This window comes from Macrotis lagotis, chromosome X, assembly GCF_037893015.1.
Source record: "Macrotis lagotis isolate mMagLag1 chromosome X, bilby.v1.9.chrom.fasta, whole genome shotgun sequence".
NCBI lineage: Eukaryota > Metazoa > Chordata > Mammalia > Peramelemorphia > Peramelidae > Macrotis > Macrotis lagotis.
In genome coordinates this window covers 660,198,608-660,220,425 of record NC_133666.1, presented here as the reverse complement: position 1 = coordinate 660,220,425, position 21,818 = coordinate 660,198,608, and the positions used below count along the sequence as shown (strand labels likewise).

Below are 21,818 nucleotides of genomic sequence, written 5' to 3'. Positions count from 1 at the left end.
GGGGAAAGAGTAGTACTGAAATAGTTTGAAATTTTATTTGCTCCTCCTTCTGCATAGCAGAATAAGCTAAAAAGCATTATTAGTATTTTTTTCTTCATATGGGTGAGCACTTTATAATTAATTCTAAAATTGTCCCTTTGTTCCAAGCTTCCCAACATTTCTACTTCATAAATAAATCTTTTTTTAATATAAGAATCAGATCCAGTAAATCAGCTCCTTTTATCATTTCCTGTACATTTTGAAGAATGAAATGTTTATTGTCAAGATGAATTTATTAGCTCCTCTGATTTTGTGAGCCCTAGTGTTCTAGATGTTTGAATAATTGAACCCCCTCTCCCTCCATCACTATTATAACTTGTCTCTTTATTTTGCTGATGATCAGTTTTCTGATTTATTCATCTCTTTCCTTCTTCTGTCTAGGTGGTTTGTAGTAAATGTCAATTTACTACAATAATTTAAAGTACCTTGGAAGTGATTGTCGATTGACTGTAATAATAATAATAATGCCAATTTACTGCTATAATAAAACTGATTATCTTTATTTCCACCTCTATTGATCCTCATGCAATTTTTTAAATCAGTCTTCCTCTTTCTAACTCATATATTACAATATGCTTCAAAATTAAAAAAGTCACTTCCCATTCGGTTTTGTATTTATATGTCTTCTTTAATAAGGTCTACTCTTCCAAGAAAATAAATTAAGTCAAGAAGCCTTCATTGAAAGCCTATAATGGGCCAGGTACTTACTAAGTGTTGGGAATATAATGAAAAGCAAAAATAGTCCTTGATCCCAAAGAAGTACATAATCTAATGAAGGAGACAACACGCAAATAGCTATGTATGAATATATGTATATATGTATATATATATATAGTATTTATGGGAATGTATTTATATATTGAACATATGAATATATAAGATATATTCCGGTTAATTTGGAAGTAATAATCTCAGAGTGACAATACTAACATTAAAGGGGATTTGGAAAGTTTTTTTGCAGAAGATAGGATTTTAGCTGAAATTTGAGGTAAGCCAAGTCCTCTCAGCTCCAGTTAGCCTTAGATAATACTAGACAGAGAATAAAGATGGGGGGATAATTTATTAAGTGCTTACTATGTACAAACCATTTACAAATATTATCTCATTGGATATTAGATGGGAAAATAGAGCAGGACTGTGGTAGGTCTATGCAGCAGATCTTTATGGTTAGTTGGGATACTTTCAACTCTTCTTCAATCACGTGGCTGAGCATCTGGCCTTCCCATCTGTGTGCAAGGCTTGCCTGAAAGGGAGTGAACATTTAAAGTCCTTTGAATGAATCTATTGTTCCCTAGAAGGTTTGGTTAACCTTGACTGGGAATGGTTTCCAGAGTGATCTGGTAAATAGCTATTCCTGTAGGAATTTGGAGACATTCTAGAGCATTCAAATTCAGAGATGGGACTGAGGACATGAATAAAAGGAATAACTAAAAGATGCATTATACTTATCTGGACATAGCATTGTATTTACCTGACCCCTTATCTTATCCTTTCTGCTAGAGTGTGAGCATTTGATTTTCAAAGGGCATTCTGATATTGTGGTCTTTACAACCCATTAAGGTTCACAGACATAGGAGTAATTATCCCTGTCTTTATAGGTCAAAAGGTGTTGACAGAAATCAATCAATCAATGACATTTTATTAAATGCTAGTCCCAATATTAGGTTCCTGGCATACATATGCAAAAATAATAACCTTTGACCTTAAGAAGCTTGCATTCTATTTGAAGGTCACAGCATTTATAGGGAGGTGTAGGAAGCCACAAAAGGAAGATTCTTGGCTAAGTAGACCAAGGCTTTCCCCATTCTAGCCCAGTTTGTCTTCTATATCTCACTTTATAAACAATAAAATTCTGCAACCTTGAAATCTGCAATTCCCCCTATTACTGAAAGACTGTAAGAACATGTCTGAAAACAGGGTGTGTGCCAAATAATACTCCACCATAAAGAAAACAGGAAACTTGTTTGTATTCTACAGAAATAACCTAATCCTTACAAAGCTCTGGAGGGGTACAGAAAGAATGCTAATAAAACATTTTTCTTTTGGCCTGATGACTTTTATGTGTGTAGGCACAGAAATATATAGATATGAGGGAAATAGATTGAAGATCACTTAATGATGATTGAATATATAATGAGTACACTCTTATCCCCACAAGATGGAACAGTCATTCATAGATGAGATGTATGCAGTTTTCAAATCCAGTCTCTAGTCCTTTTGGGCAAGGATAATTGATAGAAAGATCATACAAATATTCTTTGTATTAAAAGTGGATGACATCTACTTCTAAATCTCTGGACTTTGCCACAATGCCCTGATCACACATATGTTCTTCTGTTCCTTTAAGCTGTCTTAGATGTGAGAACTTCCCTTGGCAGGTAGGGAGAGTTTGTCTGTTTGCTTTTTTTGGTTTCTATTTGCATTTCCAGGGTTTAGAAGTTTCCCAGATCATAAAAGTTCTTAATAAATATCTGTTGTCTTGATTCATTGACATGTGTTTGGGGTATTATGATTTGGTGGATAAAAAGAGGGTCTTGAGTCAGAAGGACCAGGGTTACTACTGACATATATTGGTTCTATGTTTCTGCTAAAATACAGCTTTAAACAACTCAAAACATGAGGCATAACTGCACTGTTAGTCTGCCTGTGTGGAGGGAGTCTCCACAATGGAAATTCCCCCATTACTGGAATTACAGTCCCCCACCCCCCTCCATCCCCAAAAGTATAAGGCTATTGTTAGAGATATTGGAGAGATAATTGTTTAGTCACAGATTGGACTAGATGGTCTCTGAGGGCTTTTTTGGTTCTGATATTTTATGACACCATGTCCTAACTATATGACCTTGGGCAAGTTATCTAACATCCAAGGGCCTTAGTTTTCCAAAATGAAGGAACTGACCCTGATGACCTTGAGAGTTCCTTTCAATTTGGATTCCTCTAGAATATCCTGAGAGATTGTTTATATTAGGAGATAATCTGTTCTATATGCATTTCCTTCAAGACTCAGAAGGCATCTAATGACCCCTTGGGGTAGGAATAGATATACCTTTTTCAAGGACTAGAAGGAAAGGTTAAGCCCTAGATACTTGACTTCACATCTAGGAAGTGAATCATATGGGCTCAGAGTTGGAAGGACCTTGGAAATCTTACCATCCTGAATCATTCCTTGAATATAAATACATATTAAATATTAATAAACACTTGCTTATAAATCTTACTTATGTAACACCCAATTTGAAAGTCACCCACCACACAAGGCAGTTCTTAATGTGAGGAAGATTTTTATGGACTTCAAACTTAGCTTTGTTCCTTTTTAGTTTCCACTTATTACTCCTAGTTCTGTCCTTTAGGGTCAAAGAGATTAAGTCCAAGCCCTGTTTTACATGATAAATTTTTATTTTTATTTCTTTGACAGAGTGGCTTCTTTGGGGGGAAGGTAATTGGGGTTACATATCTTGGCCAGTGTCACATAGCGAGTAAGTATCTGAGGTCAGATTTGAACTCAGATATTCTTTTTTCCCCCAGAGTGAATAAAATGGTTTTTATTAAGATATCTTAATAAAATGGCACACCTCTCTCATGTTGGGAGAGAGGGGTGGGGAAATCCCAACATACAAGCACTTTTATGCACTTTGAAAGATTTTGTTCCTGCCCCTTCATGCCAACCATAGTCTGGGGTCACAAATCTAATGGATACATTGGTTCCTATACATTTCCACACCTTGCTCATTATACTAATTATACTAATGAGCAAGAACAGATAGATCTCTTTGAGCATGTGCAAAGGAGAAGGTCAAGACTAGGTTACTCTTGACCAGTTAAGGACTAGTTTCTTCTAATCTAGTTTGTCAGTTTTGGAATGGGATTAGGAGATCTCTCCCAGTTTTGTGATTGACTGGGGCCATTCCCCCCTCTGTAATGGATCTCAAAGGGGCCCCCCTCACACCCTGTGAAGACCAACAACCCCCTTCCTTCCTCACAACTCTCCCCTTTTCTTTCTTTTAAATAACCACTTGGTCTTCACACTTCACCAGCAATGTCTTCCTCAAATTAATTCATAATCCTCATCTTCGATAGCACTGCTGACTTTTTCTATCAATATTTTTACCTCTTCATTATTAGAACCATACACCAGTCCTAATTTGCTGATAGAATTTTGTACTATTTGAGTTATTAACTGGATCATGCATGGGAGACACACACGGCTAATAGAATTATCCCACTTAGGGCCAATAGTAAGATACTCAGTAACTGTTTCCACCATGAGCCAGTAAACCCATTCATCCAAAGAGGTACTAAAAGGGCTTGTTCAGGTTTGGACTGGCACATGTGCCAACTTTCTGATATCCCTGGTTATCTCCTTTACCACCTTTTCATTGTCATCTATCTTTAGACAACAATTTGATAATGAACCCAGATATTCTCGACTTCAGGACTGGTACCTTATCCACTGTGCCAACTAATTGCCTCCATGATACATATTTGATTCTTGGAGATAACTGTCCTATATCTTCGCAAGTCTTCTTGGAAGCTAGGTGGTATAGTGTATAGAGCTCTGTGTCTGGAGCCCAAAAGACCTGACTTCAAAACCAGCCTCGAATATCTACTGCATGTGTGATCCCAGGCAAGTAGCTTAACCTTTATTAGTAAAAATAGCAATTACTTCTTAGAATTATTGTGAGATTCTCATGAAATAATATTTGTGATAATAATAATATTAGAACAGTGACTGATACATAAGACACAATATATATTTACATATATATATCTATTATTAGCTTAATAATATAGTTATTACTGAGTTGCAAAGAGGCAGATTTAGGCTTGATAGCAGGAAACAGCAACAAGCAACAAACCACACCAACAACATTAACAACAAACAACAAACTTCCTAACAATAAGAATCATCCAACAGGGCAATAGACTGCCTTGGGAGAACATGTGTTGGCTTCTTCTTACCTGAAAGTCTTCAAACAGACATTAGGTGACCTCTTGTCAGCAAAGGTATAGAAGGGATTTTTGGATCATTTAAAGAGTTGTACTAGCTGCCTCAGAAAATCCTTTCTAATTCTGTGATTCTGTGATAACCCATTATCGTGTCATTTTCACTGTTATAAATTGTCATCCTCCTTGTTCTAATCTTTGGTGTTTTTTAGTGTTCTGAATTTCAGACAGAATTCTAGGTCATAGGTCATGGTCCCATGTTCTCATGACATTTATTGCATGCTTCTGACACAAGTCTAATCTTTATTAAATGAAATCTGTCTCTTGGAAAATCAATTCTTTCCTTAAAATATGTAAGCAAATCAAGAAGGTGTCTTTAAGCCTTGTTGTATTAATCAATCGGACTCTCTTATTTTATTTAGAAAGGATCAATAAATATAATAGAGAAGTTATTGAGCATAGTTCTACAGGTGGCATCTCCCTCAAGTCCCTTGGAAGGTTTTAAAAAAATGGATGCTCTAATAAATCTTGATTTGTACCATACATAAGAGTGAACAGGAGGAGAATTTTTATCTATCGATCAGTTCATTTTCAACTTCCTTTCTGGCCAATCAATGAACATTTATTGAATACCTCCTATGTGGAGTATGACTCCTTTTCACAAGGGCCTGGTGAGGCAGAGGACAAGGAAGATATGTCTAGGGGTGAGGAGGCAAAGTTGGAATCTCTCAGAGTGAAGTCTTCCTTCTCCTTGACCCAATCTCTATGGTTAGGCTCTGCTCTTTCATTGGACCCACAGAAGCAGAGGTTGTAGTGGACAAACAATGCTGGATCTGGAATCAGAATCGGTCAAATGTCATCCAATACAAATTTACTATATATTAGGTGTGAATCATTAGGAATTCAAAGACAAAAATATTTCCTGTCTCAAGGAGTTAAATCTAATGGGAGAAATCATGTACAAACAACTATGTACAAATATTTGTCTGCCTATCATCTATGTATCTATGTATCATTATCTATCTACTTACCTACTTAATTATCTATCTATCTATCTATCTATCTATCTATCTATCTATCTATCTATCTATCTAGGCATCCACCCAGGCATCCAGGCATCTATCCATCTGTCCGTCCTTCCATCCATCCATCCAACCAACCACCCACCTTTCCATCCACCCATCTACCCATCTACTTATTCACCCATCCATCTACCTAACCATCTATCCATTCATCAATCTACTTGTGTCTACAACATATCTACAACATTTTAACATGTACAAATATATTTGTGCAATTTGTGTGTAATTATTTGTATGTGTGTGTGTGTGTGTATGTGTGTGTGTGAGATTAAATTGGAGGTTATCTCAGAGATCTTACAGGGAAGACACTACTTTTGAGAGGAATTGAAGCAGGATTCTTGTAAAAAAAAGTGATATTTCTGCTTATACAAAAGGAAATCAGAGAAGCCACGAGGTAGCGACAAATAGTAGATTTGAATACCTAAGCTATTATTCTCTGTGTAACTAAGACCTCTTTAGGTCTTAGTTTCTTCAGCTTAAAAATTGAGAGAGGCTTGAACTTTATGGCCTCTACTTTCTCTTCCAAGTTTAAAGCTATGAGCCAGAGAAGCCAAGAGGAATTTCAGAAGAAGCTCTGAAGGTGCCCTTTCTTTCTCTCTGTTTTGTAGATCTTTCTCTGCTCATCATATATCTTGGTATTCAAGATCCATTTCCTCCACAGAATCAACACTACCCTCTTCACCTTCACTTTTCAGCCTCTTCATCTTCATTTTTCAAATTTGTTTCTTCCTTTGGTTGTCCAAGGATTATGAAATTTTCTAGGTAGATATGTCTTCTTGAGGCACTTCCAAGCATATGAAATTTTCTTGGTGGACATTTCTTCCATTGACATAAATTCCCTTCTCTTGGCTCCTTAGTAAACAGTCTCCCTGATTTACTCCCTAGATTTTTCCTTTTTCTTCTTTTTTATATTCACATAGGAAAAACAAAATAGAGAATTATTTAATTACCTGGCTAAATTAGAGTTAGTAAATAAGCATTTGTTAAATGCTTATTCTATGCAAGACACTGTACAGAGGATACAAAGGAAAGTAAAAATAAATTTTCTGCTTAAAGAAGTGTCTAAAATGATCTGAATAATTAATTTCAAGTGATCAAAGGATCACTTTCATGTTTTTTGAAACATGATTCTTCATGTTTCAAAGGAAGCAAGGAGGTATGGAGGAAAAGGATGTTAGTTTTGAAATCGGAGGCCCTGGATTCAAATTCCACCATGGAGGCTTATTACTCATATGATCTTGGGCATTCACTTAATCTCCATGGACCTCATTTTCCTCAGCAGTAAAATGTGGAGTTTGGATTAAATGACCTCTGAAGTCCCTTCCAGATCTAGGAATCCAGATCCTAGCATCTTGTGATTCTTTTGTTCATCTCATTCATACCCTTCTTTCATTTCTTTACACTTCTCTATTACTCTGTCTTGACTCTGGGGTATCAGAATTAAGTATTTATTAAATGGATATTATAGCACTGATGGTGATTTAAGGGTTAAGAATGGAATCTTCTTTACTCTCCTGGAGAGTATTTTATTGGGTGCGATATGTATAGGTATGTTTTGGTTGTGCAGTCATTTTTTTAGTTGTATTCAACTCTTTGTGATCATTTGGTGTTTCCTTGGCAAAGATACTGGAATGGTTTGCTATTTCCTTCTCCATCTCCTTTTACAGATGAAGAAATGGAGATAAACAGGGTAAAGTGACTTGACCAGGGCAACACAGATAGGAAGTATCCAAGGTCAGATTTGAACTTAGGATGTTGAGTGTTCCTGTTTCAGGTCCTGCACTTTATCCATTATATCAATTAGCTGTCCATGAATTGGTATATAAAATTATTGTATTTTTATTATTTTATTGCATTTATTATGAATAAGTTTATAATTTAAAAATAAATGCAGCAACATAATAATGGTAATGATAATAAAAGGTGATTCAGAAAGAGCTAACAGCTTAGGGAGAATGGGTGGGGAGGGAATAAGCAGCTATCAAACACATGCTATTTGTCATACCTTATGCTTAGCCCTTTATTGATATTATGATCTCATATGATCAGAATTAGGAGAGAATCCATGTAGATGATGGCACTTTGGTTGACTTTTGAAGGAAAATGGAAATTCTAAGAGACAGAGGGGAAGAGGATATTTAATCCATTCATGGGCAACACTTCAGACAAAGATGATGCAGGGATCAACAAAAGGAATTGATTCTGTTTATTGGTGGAGGTCCATGCCCAAGGTGCTGCTGTGTTTGGACCCTTCCTTAAATAGGGTTCCAGAGACTACAGTCTTTTTTTTTAGGTTTTTGCAAGGCAAATGGAGTTAAGTGGCTTGCCCAAGGCCACACAGCTAGGCAATTATTAAGTATCTGAGACAGGATTTGAACCCAGGTACTCCTGACTCCAGGGCCAGTGCTTTATCCACTATGCCACCTAACTGCCCCGACTACAGTCTTTCTGAAGAAAGAACCCAATTGGGTTTAGGCTACAAATGTTGGTGAATATGCTCAGTGTTGAAGGCTAAAGGGATCTTGGCTTTGAACTTTACAACTTATGAACTCTCAGAGTAGGAATGGATATTGGAGATTTTCCAGGTCAATCACCCATTTGGCAAATGATACCCAAACACAGTCCAGTACCCAAACACAGTCCAGATCTTAAAGAAGGGAGAAAAGCCCATAGTATCCAAAACCATGACTATTCTCAAAGCAAGACTTGTGATGGTAGGGATATGATGGATGCTTTGGGGGAGGAGTTTATAACATCTTTAGAGGGGTCAGGTAGTTTAGAGACTAAAAATAGAATATATACCACTTACCTTTCAGAGAAATATTTTTGGTTTCACTGTATATCTGTTTTCAACAATCAATATTCAATGCTCCTGTTCTCCTTTGTTCTCACAGAAGACCACGAAAAGCATATGAATTAGATTTGAGTGAGAGGGTGCAGTGCTAATTCACCAGCCTCACTTTTTCCTCCAGAGCCAACTGGGTCCAGAGGCCAGATATGAATTAGGACATCTAGAGATGGCCCTGGATGGGAAATGATCATTGTTAGGTGACTTGCTCAAGGTCCCACAACTAGTAAGTGATGACTGTCTGAGTCTGGATTCGAACTCCTGTCCTCTTGACTCCAAGGCCAGTGCTCTAACCACTGTAGCTGTAAAACTCCTCTAGGAGTTTATATTCTAGTTAGAGCTCTAATTCCTGCAGCAATTTAAGATTTGCAAGGAATTTTCCTAAGTAGAGCCCTAGGAAATAGAGAGTACAAGTATTCTTATCTCCATTTTGCAGATGGGAGTTGCAACCTGTGAGACAGAAGAAGACCTGAATCAGAATCAAAGAATCATATATTTAGAATAGGAAGGGATTTTTTTAAAGTCTTTGAGTCCCTCTCCTTATTTCATAAATGAGGAAATAGAGGCCCAGAAATGTTAAATGACTACTCAGGATCAGAAACCAAGGTCTGAATCAGGATTCAAACCCAGGTCTTTCAGAATATAAATATAGCACTCTGTTTTCTTTGCTACAGTGCCTCCTATGAGGAAATCTCAGATGGATCACCTACTTGTTGTGTGATCCTGGGCAAATAATTTCACCTCTCTGGGCCTCAGTTTTCTATACATTTAGGAAGTTTTACAGCAATCTGTCTGTGGAAAAAGATCTGGGAATTTTATGGAGTGAAAGCTTAATGAGTAAATAGAGGGATGAGAAAGCCAAAAAAAAAAAAACCTAGTGCAATATTGAGAGGGCATCAAGGACTAGAGAGGTGTTGGTCTCATGGTACTCTGTCTCTAAGAGTCCTTCTGGAGTATTGTGTATAGTTTTGAACTGAATTTTAGGATATTGATAAGCCAGAGTAGCCCCTGGATGGCAACCAGAGTGATGAAAAACATTAAGTTTATGTTATGTAATGATCAGTGGAAGAACTTGGAAATAACCTGGAAAAGAGAAGTCTTAAGGGAAGTATGGTAGTTTTTTCAAGCTTTTGAAGACCTGACATGTAGGAAAAAAATTAGACTTAAGCTTGATTTTTTAGAAGGAAGCACTATAAACAATCATTGGAAGATGATGAAAGATTTAAATTCAATAAAAACATTATCACAAATAATTATGGTTTTTTAAAACCTATTAGCAACATGATGGCTCCTAAGGTTCATATGGTTCTCTCCTCAAACAATTTTAGGGAAGTTTTTTGAATAAGAAGTTAAGAGTACAATTGCAATTGTTCTAAGTCCCCAGACAGGAAAATTCCTAACATTTGGACTATGGTTTAGTCCTTTGCCTTTTTTGCTATTGTTGTTTAATTCTTTTCAGTCATATCTTACTCTTTGCAAGCCTACTTATGGTTTTCTTGGCGAGATTCTGTAGTGGTTTGCCGTTTCCTTCCCCAACTCATTTTATAATGAAGAAATTGAAATGAAAAACATGAAGAGACTGGTCCAAGGTCATATAGTGTCTGCAGTCAGATTTGAACTTTGGAAGGCTCATCTTTCTGACTTTAGGCCCTGTATTTTACCTACTGTGCCACATATATATGTATCTCTACTTAACCTCTATTTCTTTATGGTTGATACAAAATTCAGTTTCTCAGAAACATTTGAGTAATGAAGCAGCTTTGAATGAAGTACAATATAAAGTTTGGGGATAATAAGCAGTGTTGGGGGAAATCGGGCAAAGAATACATATTTTTGAGAATTCCCTTAGTTCTCGAGTAGATACATATTTACTAGTGTTCCTCTCTAAGATGTTTATAAGTCTATGATTTTGACATCTCCCTTCTCTGCCAACTTTCTATTAAAAATTATTTATTTAATTTTCAATTTGTGTAATAAAACAAGCATTTCTAAAAACATAATATAATAAAAAAATGTTGTTCCTGAGCTGCTGGTCCTTGCCATCTCAATTCAGTGTGACTCTCCTACTTTGTCTCTTTTTCTAGATTTCTAGAATTGCAATCTTGGGTTCTGAGATAGTTTCTATCAAGTTTCTCAGGGTATGGCTGATTTTCTCACAAAATGGTGTTGCTTGGATCAAGGAGGTGTACAGGTCCTGATCACAGTTCTGATTTATTCAGTCAAGGAGTGTTCTTACCTAACAAAAATAATTGCTATTAAATGAGTGGGATAAATGAGAATTTCTACATTTACCAAAAATAAATACTAGGAAAAGCTTAGAGTGGCTGCCCCAGGAGATAATGGACTCATCCTTACCAGAGGTCAATAAGAAAAATTGGTTGGCCTCTTGTCTGCTGTGTTGTTCAGGAGATCCTTGATCTAAAGTGTCTCTGAAATCCCTTCCAATTGTGAGAATCTCTGATGACATGATCAGTATCCTCTATGGTCTTTTCCCTATCTATGATTCTTTCACAACTGGGAGGAGGAAAATGCTTTATCATCAGGAGTCTGTCTAACAGTCTAGTCAAAGCCAACAACTCTTACATACTTGTCACCAAGGAACCAGTAAGGAGATTGGATTGTGCAATACTCTTCGTTGTAGAGCCACAGGTTTTGTTTTCATGAAGGGCTCTAGAGAGAACAAAGCTGATAGTTCCAGTAGCCTGTCAGGATTTAGGCAATGAACAAATAAAAGGGTTGGATGAGAAGAAGCAGTAGCAGAGAGAGAGAGACAGTTTCTCGAATAAAGATGAATAGGATCTAAGAAGCCATCCAATGTATCTGTGGGAAATGTAATCCATTCATCTTGCCACCTTCCACTTAGAGAAGTCATCTCCCTGCTTGGGATGGATGCATTTACAAGGTCTCTGGTCATGAAGTATCACATTCTTGAAGTCCTTGCACTTGATAAATGAGCCCTTAGGGCCAGACACTCAATGCTGATAGATGATGGCTTTATCTGCATTAAGCAGGCAGTATCTTTTCTGGTTCTCTTGGTTTTCTGCCATCAACAAAACTTCTGAAGCTGCAGGAAAAAGTCTAGCTAAAGGAGCTCTGAAGAGGTCCCCCCTTACAGGATCTGTGACGTCTACTGATAGTCTGTGTAGCTCAAGCTTGTCATTTCAAAATAGAACAAAAACATCTCTACACACATTCTACTGTTTCATCTCAATGGGGCATGTGGAGAAGCATCACTTTTTGGATCAACTAAATTAATTTAAATCAACACTTGTTTATAAGCAGTTTTGCCTGGTAGAGCATTATCCTGAGATCCAGATTCAAATTATGCTACTTTAAAATATTGAATGGGTGGTTCTGAACGGATTACTTAACCTCCCAAAGGATTCTATCTTACTGAGAAAGTATTGAATTGGACTGGAAGAAAAAATTTCCTGACCTGTGAGTCCCCATTGTGATGAATGAAAAACATTGAGATATAGTTTCTGGGTAATCAATAATTAATTTATTAATCAGGCTAGTTGGCAACCAACAAATTGATGATCAGTGGTTTTTCTTGTTAATCAGAGATCAACAAAATACCTTTTCCTGAATCGTGAAATCAGCCCTGATCAGTGCACATTCGTTGAGGAGGCGGGCTAGAAATCTTCAATTCCTCTTGTTCAGAATATGACTTGATCATGAAATTCAGTTTCATCCAGCGATCTGGACAAGGGAATTCCTCTACATTTAGATCTCTCTCTGTGATTGGTTTTCTCCTTCATGTACTGGATCATCCTAAATTTTAATGGAGGAGGTACAAGAGCAAAGACTTCTTTACCCAGGGTAAACACTCATTCAGACTGAATTCTGTTTCTACTCTAAATGGAAATTAGGTCTACTTGTTGGGTAGGGTCCTGCCCAAGATCCACAAGTAATCTCATCAATTAGTCATGCCCTGCAAAAAATTAGCTTTGTTTTATTTTATTTCAAAGACTAACTTTCATTTTATTTTGGAATTGCTCAATTTATCCTATTTTTCTTTTTTTTTAAATCTTTTTTTTTATTTTGCAAGGCAAATGGGGTTAAGTGGCTTGCCCAAGGCCACACAGCTAGGTAATGATTAAGTGTCTGAGACCGGATTTGAACCCAGGTCCTCCTGACTCCAAGGCCGGTGCTTTATCCACTACACCACCTAGCTGCCCCTATCCTATTTTTCTTTTAATTATTTTACCAATTCTATGTAAAGACAATTTTCAACAATAAATCTTCAAATAAAATTTTTAGTTCCAAATTTTCTCCCCCCTTCTCCCCAAGACAGCAAAAATTTAGTTCAGATTACAGATGTGCAATCATGTAAAACACATTTCCATATTAGACATGTTGTATACAGAATTATAGAAAATGAAAAAAAGTATACTTTGGTCTGCATTCAGACTCCATAGTTCATTCTCTGAATATGGATGGCATTTTCCATCATGAGTCTTTTGGAATCGTCTTACGTAGATCATTGTATATTAGAGCAGAGCTAAGTCATCATAGTTGATCATTTCACAATGTTTCTACTACTGTGAATAATGTTTAGAGACTGATTTTAACAAGATCTGGGCCTTAATGAAGAAATAGAAAGAACTAAGCCTGGATCCCAATTTAATTATTAGTTCTTAATATAAAAGCATAATAATTTCTCTTACCGTACCAGTGAAATAATAGTGAAAGGAATTCCCTAACCCAGGTGCTTTTCCATATCATTAAGGGAAACAATAGAGCAATCAGAGGACTAGGCTTCAAATTTTGACAAACTGCTTATTCTCATAAGACAAGTTTAGATTGAAAGGACCTTCCGGCTCCAAATAAATGACCCAAGTAGATTAGCCTAAGTATTTGCTATGCATAAGACCCTGTATTAAGTATTAGGGTTACAAATATAAGAAAATCTTTAATATTTCTTGCCAATTGACACTTTGCAAAACCTTATAGCTCTTTATTCAATTTAATAAAATGTATTAAGTGCCCACTATGTGCTAGTCACTGAGTTAGGAACACATGTAAAATGTAAAACTGTTAGACAGACAGTATGGAATAATGGTAGAATCCTGTCTCTGGAGGCAAGGAGACATAGGATTCAATTCTGCCTCAGTCCTATGGGTAAATCACTCCCTTGCTGTCCTCTTTTGTAATGTTTTATTTTTTTCTTAAGTTCAGAATAAAATAAATTTTAAAAAGGGTATTGAGTTCACAGAGCTGTTTAGAGGATCAGATGGGATAATATCTATAAAGTGGTTTGTAAACTTTAAGGCAACTTAAGACACATGGACTATTGTTAGCATTGCCTACGTTCAAAGGGAAATAGGAGGAAAGACAAACCTTTGGACCCATTCAATGCAATTTGCCAGGCATTTATTATTAGGAGCTAGCAGGAGACTTTGCTTAAAGTAAGGTTTTGCCTACAGAAGCTCATTTAATCCTCACAGTAAATCTGTGAGGCAGGTGATGTCTTTAACTGTCATTTTACAGATAAAGCAATTGAGGTTGAATGTAGCCAGGTCAATTAGTCAGGGTCACATGAATATAAGGCTCTGAGACAGGTATCACATTTATGTCAGTCCTCAAGGAGCTCACTATATATACATATATATATATATATATATATATATATATATATATATATATATATATATATATATAAACTAAAGACAGGTTAAATGGGAAGTAAGTAAGAGAGGGAAGGCATTAGAATTAAGAGGGGTTTGATTGGTTTCCTGTAGAGTATAGGATTTTATTTGGGACTTAAAGGAAGCCAGGGAGGTCAGTAGAGGGAGATGAGGAGAAAGAGCATTCCAGGCATGGGAGATGGCCAGAGAAAACCCATTTAATAAATACCGGTCAATTTGACCTGTCCTAATATTTGTATTTCCAGTCCTTAGCACAGTACCTTGTACCTAGTAAACATTTAACAAATGCTCATCAACTAGACAACTTGGTGGAGAAGGGATACAAAACATGACTTCCACAGCTAGCTTACTTGGTTCTGTCAGATTGTCTCCCCAAAGGATAGTAAATGCAAAGTATATTATAAGTAATGCAAAGTGGAAAATTCTGAGTTCCCATCCTTCCTCAAACACTTCCTTGTTGGGTAATCTGGACTAGTCACTTAATGTCACTTTTCTGATAGCTAAAATGAGGGACTTGACTTAGAGAACCTCAAGAACCTCTAAGATCCTCTCCAGCTCTAACTCCATGAATTTTTTGTTGAAATGGATGAGCATAATAACAACAGAGAAGATCTAGGAAGGTCTCATGCAGGACATATGGTGCTATTTGGTTTTCAGTTGTATACAAATTTTTTGTGACTCCATTTAAGGTTTTCTTTTTTTTGTTTGTTTTTAGGGTTTTGTTTTTGGCAAGGCAAATGGGATTAAGTGGCTTGCCCAAGGCCACACAGCTAGGTAATTATTAAGTGTCTGAGGCTGAATTTGAACTCAGGTCCTCCTGACTCCAGGGCCGGTGCTCTATCCACTATGCCACCTAGCTGCCCCAATTTAGGGTTTTCCTGGTAAAGATATTGGGTTTTGTTATTTCCTCTTCAGAAAACTGAGGTAAACAGAGTTTTTGTGTGCTCAGGGTCATGCAATTTGTAAGTATATGAGGACAGATTTGAACTCATGGTCTTCATGACTCCAGGCCCAGGGCTCTATGCCCCATAGCATCTAACTGCCCTGCCATGTAAGAGGTGGGTTCTGGGTAGTCTAAATATATTCCACTTATGGCATCAGAGTCTTTAGAATCACCCTTAGGCTCTTGTTGTAGTTTGGTTGTTGTTCCCCCTAGCACAGAGACGTGGACACACAGACACACACAAGACACTTTACTCAATCACTCAACAGACAAAATAAGTCTTTCCCAACCTGGAAAAACTTGATGAATTGGACAATGGTGCTGAGCCCACAGCAGTCCACCTCCTCTCATGTCTTCATGCTGAGCTCCACAGAGTTGAGAGGAGTAGGAGGCAGCTGTGTGTCTAGGTCATGGCAGATTTATTTACTGTGTGCTTAGTCTGTAATCGTTTTGTAACATTCCCCCTTTGTCATGGTGACAGTTCTCAAGAGAACTGGACACAGCTTCATTTCCTCCTACTCTTCCCATCCTGAAGGGCTGGTATTGATCTTGTCAGTAATAGCACAATGGGGAGGAGTGGGTAAGAAGGGGATGTGCAACTACAGTCCCAGCCAGCAAATTGCTCCTCTGGGAGGAGAGAATTAAAGTTTGGCCTTGATATGGAGGGATCAAGTGGGTCAATGGCTTGACATGTGAGTTCTCACAGTTAGGAGCATTGTTTCATGTCGCCTCCTCCTGAAACAATGGGCTGACTCCCAACAGGGGGAGGCAGCATCATGTCCGCTATTAGGAGGCTCCCAGAGCACAGATGGCCTAATGGGAATCCACACCCAGCAGTTCTAATTAGGGTCATCTGTGAGTCATAGATTGAGAGCTGGGACAGAAACTGGAGGTCATCTAGTGCAACCCCCCTCATCTTACAGATAAGGAAACTGAGTTCCGGAGGAGGGAAATGACTTACCTACTCAATGGCACACTGCTGTGAGATATCTGAGACTGGATGTGAACCTTTGTCCTTTGGATCCCAAGTCTAGTACTCTATCCACGCCCCTATACCGTGTTGACTTTTTACAGATGGTTCAATAATGGGTCTTTTGATAGGAAGACTCATTCAGTTGTAGCCTGTTTACTTGAGAATGTTTTTGAGGCTTTGATGACTTATCCATGTCAACCTTTCTCTTTGCCAGTGACTTTTCCTAAGATCTGCTCTCTCATATACTCTGGACTTTATTAAGGCCAGCAGGGTTGAAGACTGTCTTCTGGATATTGAGGACTCTAGCAAAGGAGGGATCTTCTGTTCTGCTGCTTCCTATTTGTTAAAACAAAAAGATCAAAGGAATCCAAGTCACTTGACCTCTCTTCATCCTTAGTTTCCTCATCTGTAAAATGGGGATCAAAAATGGCACCTACCTCCAAGGGTTGTTGAAGGGATAAACATATATAAAGTGTTTTGTGATATGTGGATGCTAGCTTTCTTCCTCTTCTTTCTAACCCCACCCCCCCCCGGTCATTATTGTTGTAGATATATTGCTTAAATACTTGAAATGGATACTGATCCATCCAATAATGCAAATCTGTGCCTGGTCAACTTTTGCCCATGACTTCCCTTAGTTATCTCAAAGAAGCCATCATGTAGGCTGTCTCATGGTTATTCAGAGTTCTCAGCTTGTGACCAGTTCATTTTCTTTAATCAGTCATCTTTTGGCTAATATCTTCTCTTCTAATTCTTTGTTGGTCTTCATTTATTCTGTGTTATATATTTATTTGTGAGTGTGGCACACTCATACCCACCATATACCTCTTCTTTGCCTACAATATCTTCTAACACACTCACACCTACCATATGCCTCTCCATTAACTACAAAGTCATCCTATATTCTTTAGTGCCTTCATGATTCCCTGACTTGTTATTTATCCTTCCTTCTCAAAGGGAAATGATACCATGATAAGCACGTGAATTAAATTTGAGTGAGGCGGTGCTGCGATATGTCATCAGTCTCACTTTCTCCTCTGGAGCCATCTGGTTCCAGTGGCCATATATGGATCAGGATGATTGAAGGTGATCCTGTACGAGTGGTAAACAGGGTTAACTGACTTGTCCAAGATCTCACAGGTAGTAAATGTCTGAGACTGGATTTGAACTCAGGCACTCAGGTCCTCTTGATTTCAAGATTGGTGCTCTATCTACCTCTCCACCTAGCTATTCTCCATGACTTATAGATGTGTAATAATGGTGGACACTTATTCTAGAATCTTTTCCTTCTTTGCCACCAGTTTCTGGTTTCCCAGGTTTTCTTCAAGATCCAGCTCAAATGATAACTTCTGTAGGAGCTTCTTCTGGTCCCCTCTGCTTCTAGCACCTTCCTCTCTAAGATAGCCTTCTATTTACACTCTATAGAGAAGATGATATGGATAGATAGTATCCTGGAAACCACGAACATGAACTAGGATAGACTTTAAGAGATAGTGGAAGATAGAAGAATCTGGAGTGCTGTGGTCTGTGGGGTCACGAAGACTGAACAGCAGCAACATATGTTGCTTGTATTTAGCTGTTGGTTTCCTCAATAGACTGGGAACTTCTTTTTAGGATTTTGCAAGGCACATGGGGTTAAGTGGCTTGCCCAAGGCCACACAGCTAGGTCATTATTAAGTGTCTGAGGCTGGATTTGAATTCAGGTCCTCCTGACTCCAGGGCTGGCGCTCTATCCATTACACCACCTAGCCATCCCACTGCACCACCTAGCCTCCCCAACTGGGAACTTCTTGAAGATAGAGACTATATTTTTATCTTTTTTGTGTCCCACCCACGGTTCTGGCATAGAATAAACAATAAGGGCTGGTTGACTGACTACTAAAATAATTATAATTTCTGAGGCTTTAAGGTTTGCAAAGAAATAAGGCATTATCTCATTTGATTTTCATAATCCTGTGGGGAATTACTATTAATAGCCCCATTTTACAGATAAGGAAACTGAGTCTGAAAGAGGTCACAGAGCCTCTGAGGCATGATTTAAACCTAGGACTTCTTGACTCCTAGTACCATCTATTCATGTCACACATGCACAAGTATAGTACATAAATTAATTACCTGCATATTTGAACTAACAGGGTATAATTGACATAGTCCTGGAAGAACTGAGTTCATATTTTGTCTCTGACATGAGACAAGTCTCTTCTCTAAATCTGAGGCAATTGTTTAAGAACTCTCTATAAGTGGCACATAGATTGTGATTTGCTTTGATGAGGGGTTTGATGGTAGGGGGAGCAATACTCACATGGAAGAAATCACAGATCCTCACTATACAAATGTAGATGTTCATATATTTAGAATATACCTGGGGCCTCTGCACAGCTGAAAAATGGGAATGGAGACAAGATTCTGATGGGAGCAAGTAGTTTACAACTAATGGAAAATAATGGAGACAGGAGAAAGGAAGCAAAGTTGCAGGTTCAATTTTCCCATTCCTGTTTCTCCATATGAATTCCTTGCCCTTTATGCTGCCCAGGCTAGGAAGAGAAGATCAGATGGTTGAGTTCATGTCTATGAAAACCAAAGTTCCATTTGGGCAGTGGGACTTCCTAGATGGATGATAATTCATAGTCCCTTGCTTTGAGATTTCTGGTTTTTTTGGGGGGGTGGTGGAGGAGGGAACGGAATACATGAAAGTAAAATTCTTAGAGCCTTGAAGGATTTCTTAGACATAGTAACTGTCTTCCCTATAGAAGTGATAATAACAGATGATCAGGAAATTCAACCTATGACCCATATTAGAACTTCCTTCATAAATTTCCAGGAGAAGGGGTTTATGTTTCAGGTACAGGTTGGATGAGATGATTCCTGCCTCTCTTCTAATTGGGAGATTCTATTTGTTCAATCATTTTTCATTCAGGTACAACTCTTCTTGATTCCATTAGGGCTTTTTTTGGGCAAAGATACTAGAGTGGTTTGCCACTTCCTTTTCCAGCTCATTTTATAGATGTGGAAACTGAGGCAAGCAGAGTGAAGTGACTTGCCCAGGGTCACACAGTTAATTAATGTCTGAGGTCAGATTTGAACTGAGGGAGATGAGTCTTTCTAAGTCCAGGCATGGTCCCCACTGTACCACCTAGCTGCCCTTGGAGACTCTAGGATTCGCTTATTTTGTAGAATACTTCCCTCTTACTAATCTCTCAGAACCTCTGGAAAATCTCTTATCTACTAATTTTTAACTATGATTTGTGATCTTTTAACATTCTATCAGTAAAATCAAGAATCCTTGACTCATTGGTGTTGGTCATGAATTCATGGTTGGGAAGGCCCTTATGTTACACCTCTTATTTTCAGATGAGAAAATTAATATCTAGACAGGAGCAATTTAAACCCTTGTTCTTCAGATTTAAAACCACCATTCTTTCTAATCTTCATCCTGGCCATGCAATCATTATTCTGAAGTTAGCTTGAAAGAACTAGAGCCATTATAGCTTGTAGAAGAACTTTAGTGATTTCCATGATTGATTCCTTCAAGTATTTGAAGGACTGCCATGTCTTTTTGTCTCCAGAGGCAGAAATAGCACAAATCAATGGAAGTTTCAGAGAGGTATAGTTAGATGATGTCAGGAGCAACTTTCTAACAATTAGAGCTGGACACAAGAGGAAGTTTTCAAGCCAAGTTTATGTGACCACTTTCTGAGCATGTTGCAAAGGGAATGTTTTGTGAGATAGGGTTGAGATAGATGGCCTATGAGGGCCCTTCCAATTTCCTTTTATTTGGCAAGGCAATCTGGATTTAGTGATTTAACCCTGCACATCTATGGTGTGTCAAGTGTCTGAAGCTGGATTTGAATTCTAGTCCTCCTGACTCCAGGGTCATTGTTCTATCTACTGTACCATCTAGCTGCCCCTCAATTCTAAGATTCTTTTTTTAAAGGTTTTTGTGAGGCAAGTGGGGTTAAGTGGCTTGCCCAAGGCCACACGGCTAGGTAATTATTAAGTGTCTGAGACCGGATTTGAATCCAGCTACTCCTGACTCCAGGGCCGGTGCTCTATCCACTGCACCACTTAGCTACCCCACTATTCTAAGATTCTTTAAGGCTATATTGTACTTAACAGAGACTTACTATCTTCCTAGATTTTCCTTTGCCATTGATTTTTAACTTTTTAAAAGTGAATGAATTAGGATGAAATTATTGGGCAGCTACTTTGAAAAGGAATTCATGTTTTCAAACTTACAGTAGAACAGTAGAACAAATAGAGATGGGGAAAAAGAGAAAAGGAGAAGGAGGGGAAGGAGGAGAAGGAGGAGAAGGAGAAGAAGGAGAAGAAGGAGATGACATTATAATTGAATAAGCTATGACCCTGGAATCAGAGAATCTAGCTTTAGATCCTGTCTCGATAGTTAGTAAATAATATAAATTTTCCAAATCTGAGTTTTTTCAACAGTAAATTAGGAAGTTATAGTATATTACCTCTGAGGTTCCTTATAACTCTCCAACTATGATACCATAGGGAGGTACTTTAGAGGCATCTAATCTGAATCTCTCTTTTTTCTTTAACAAGAGGACATAAATGGCCAGTAGAAGTGATGTGATAAGAAGAAATAGACCTAAGAAATGAGGACATTTTCCCAAAAATATACAAGTCGTAGGTAGAAAAGGCAAATTTTGAATTTAGGTCATTTCCATCCAAATCCAAGTTCACTATATTGTCTCCCCATTGAACTTTAAGAGCCTGGTACCATTTCTATATTCAATTCTCAGCTTCTTACCTTTAACCATAACTAGTCCTGATTACTGAAGGGCTGATACATAGAAGGAAGGGTGCTTTAAAATTCGTTTTCAAGGATTTGAATCCCGAATGCCAGGAAGAATGGCTAAAGAAGGTGACATGAAATTATCCCTAGATTCACAGTGCAGAGGGTTGTGCTTGGCTTCTGTCCCAGCCAGTCCAGAGATGACATGCAGATCAGTAATTTATCCCACGATGATGGTATGTTGCAGTGCCAGTAACTTTTTATAGAGCCCATAAAGTTTCTCCATCCTCTGGGAAAGCATTCCTTGACTGTGGGCTGGATGGTGATCATTTTCAGATGTGAGTGTGGCCTTCCTATAGATTATGTGGCTAAATGTATATTAAAGGGACCAGAATTCCTAGGCACAAGGTCAAAATGGGTAAGGCTAGAAAAAGTATGACCCAATTGTCCTTTCCTTCTTGCACCTCCTTGGGTGTGTTTTCCCTTATTCTTCTCCAATTATCCTGACTTTGAGAAATAGAGATCCTCTCAGTAGAACTTCCCCTTTTATCTTATTTCAAATAGCATTTATGTGATGCAATA

The 21,818-nt window shown here is 37.9% G+C and overlaps 1 protein-coding gene and 1 long non-coding RNA gene across 2 annotated transcripts in view; one reads left to right on the top strand and one right to left on the bottom strand.

Moving 5' to 3' along the window:
• The window catches only part of ADGRD1 (adhesion G protein-coupled receptor D1), a 490,642-nt gene that overhangs the window by 180,163 nt on the left and 288,661 nt on the right, over nt 1-21,818 (top strand). The window lies entirely within an intron of this gene.
• Nucleotides 5,548-15,941, bottom strand: LOC141501347 (uncharacterized). The gene is made up of 3 exons (XR_012472212.1): nt 15,798-15,941; nt 12,493-12,687; nt 5,548-5,816 (listed from the first exon to the last, which is right to left on the bottom strand). It is a non-coding gene; the product is annotated as an uncharacterized LOC141501347 (long non-coding RNA).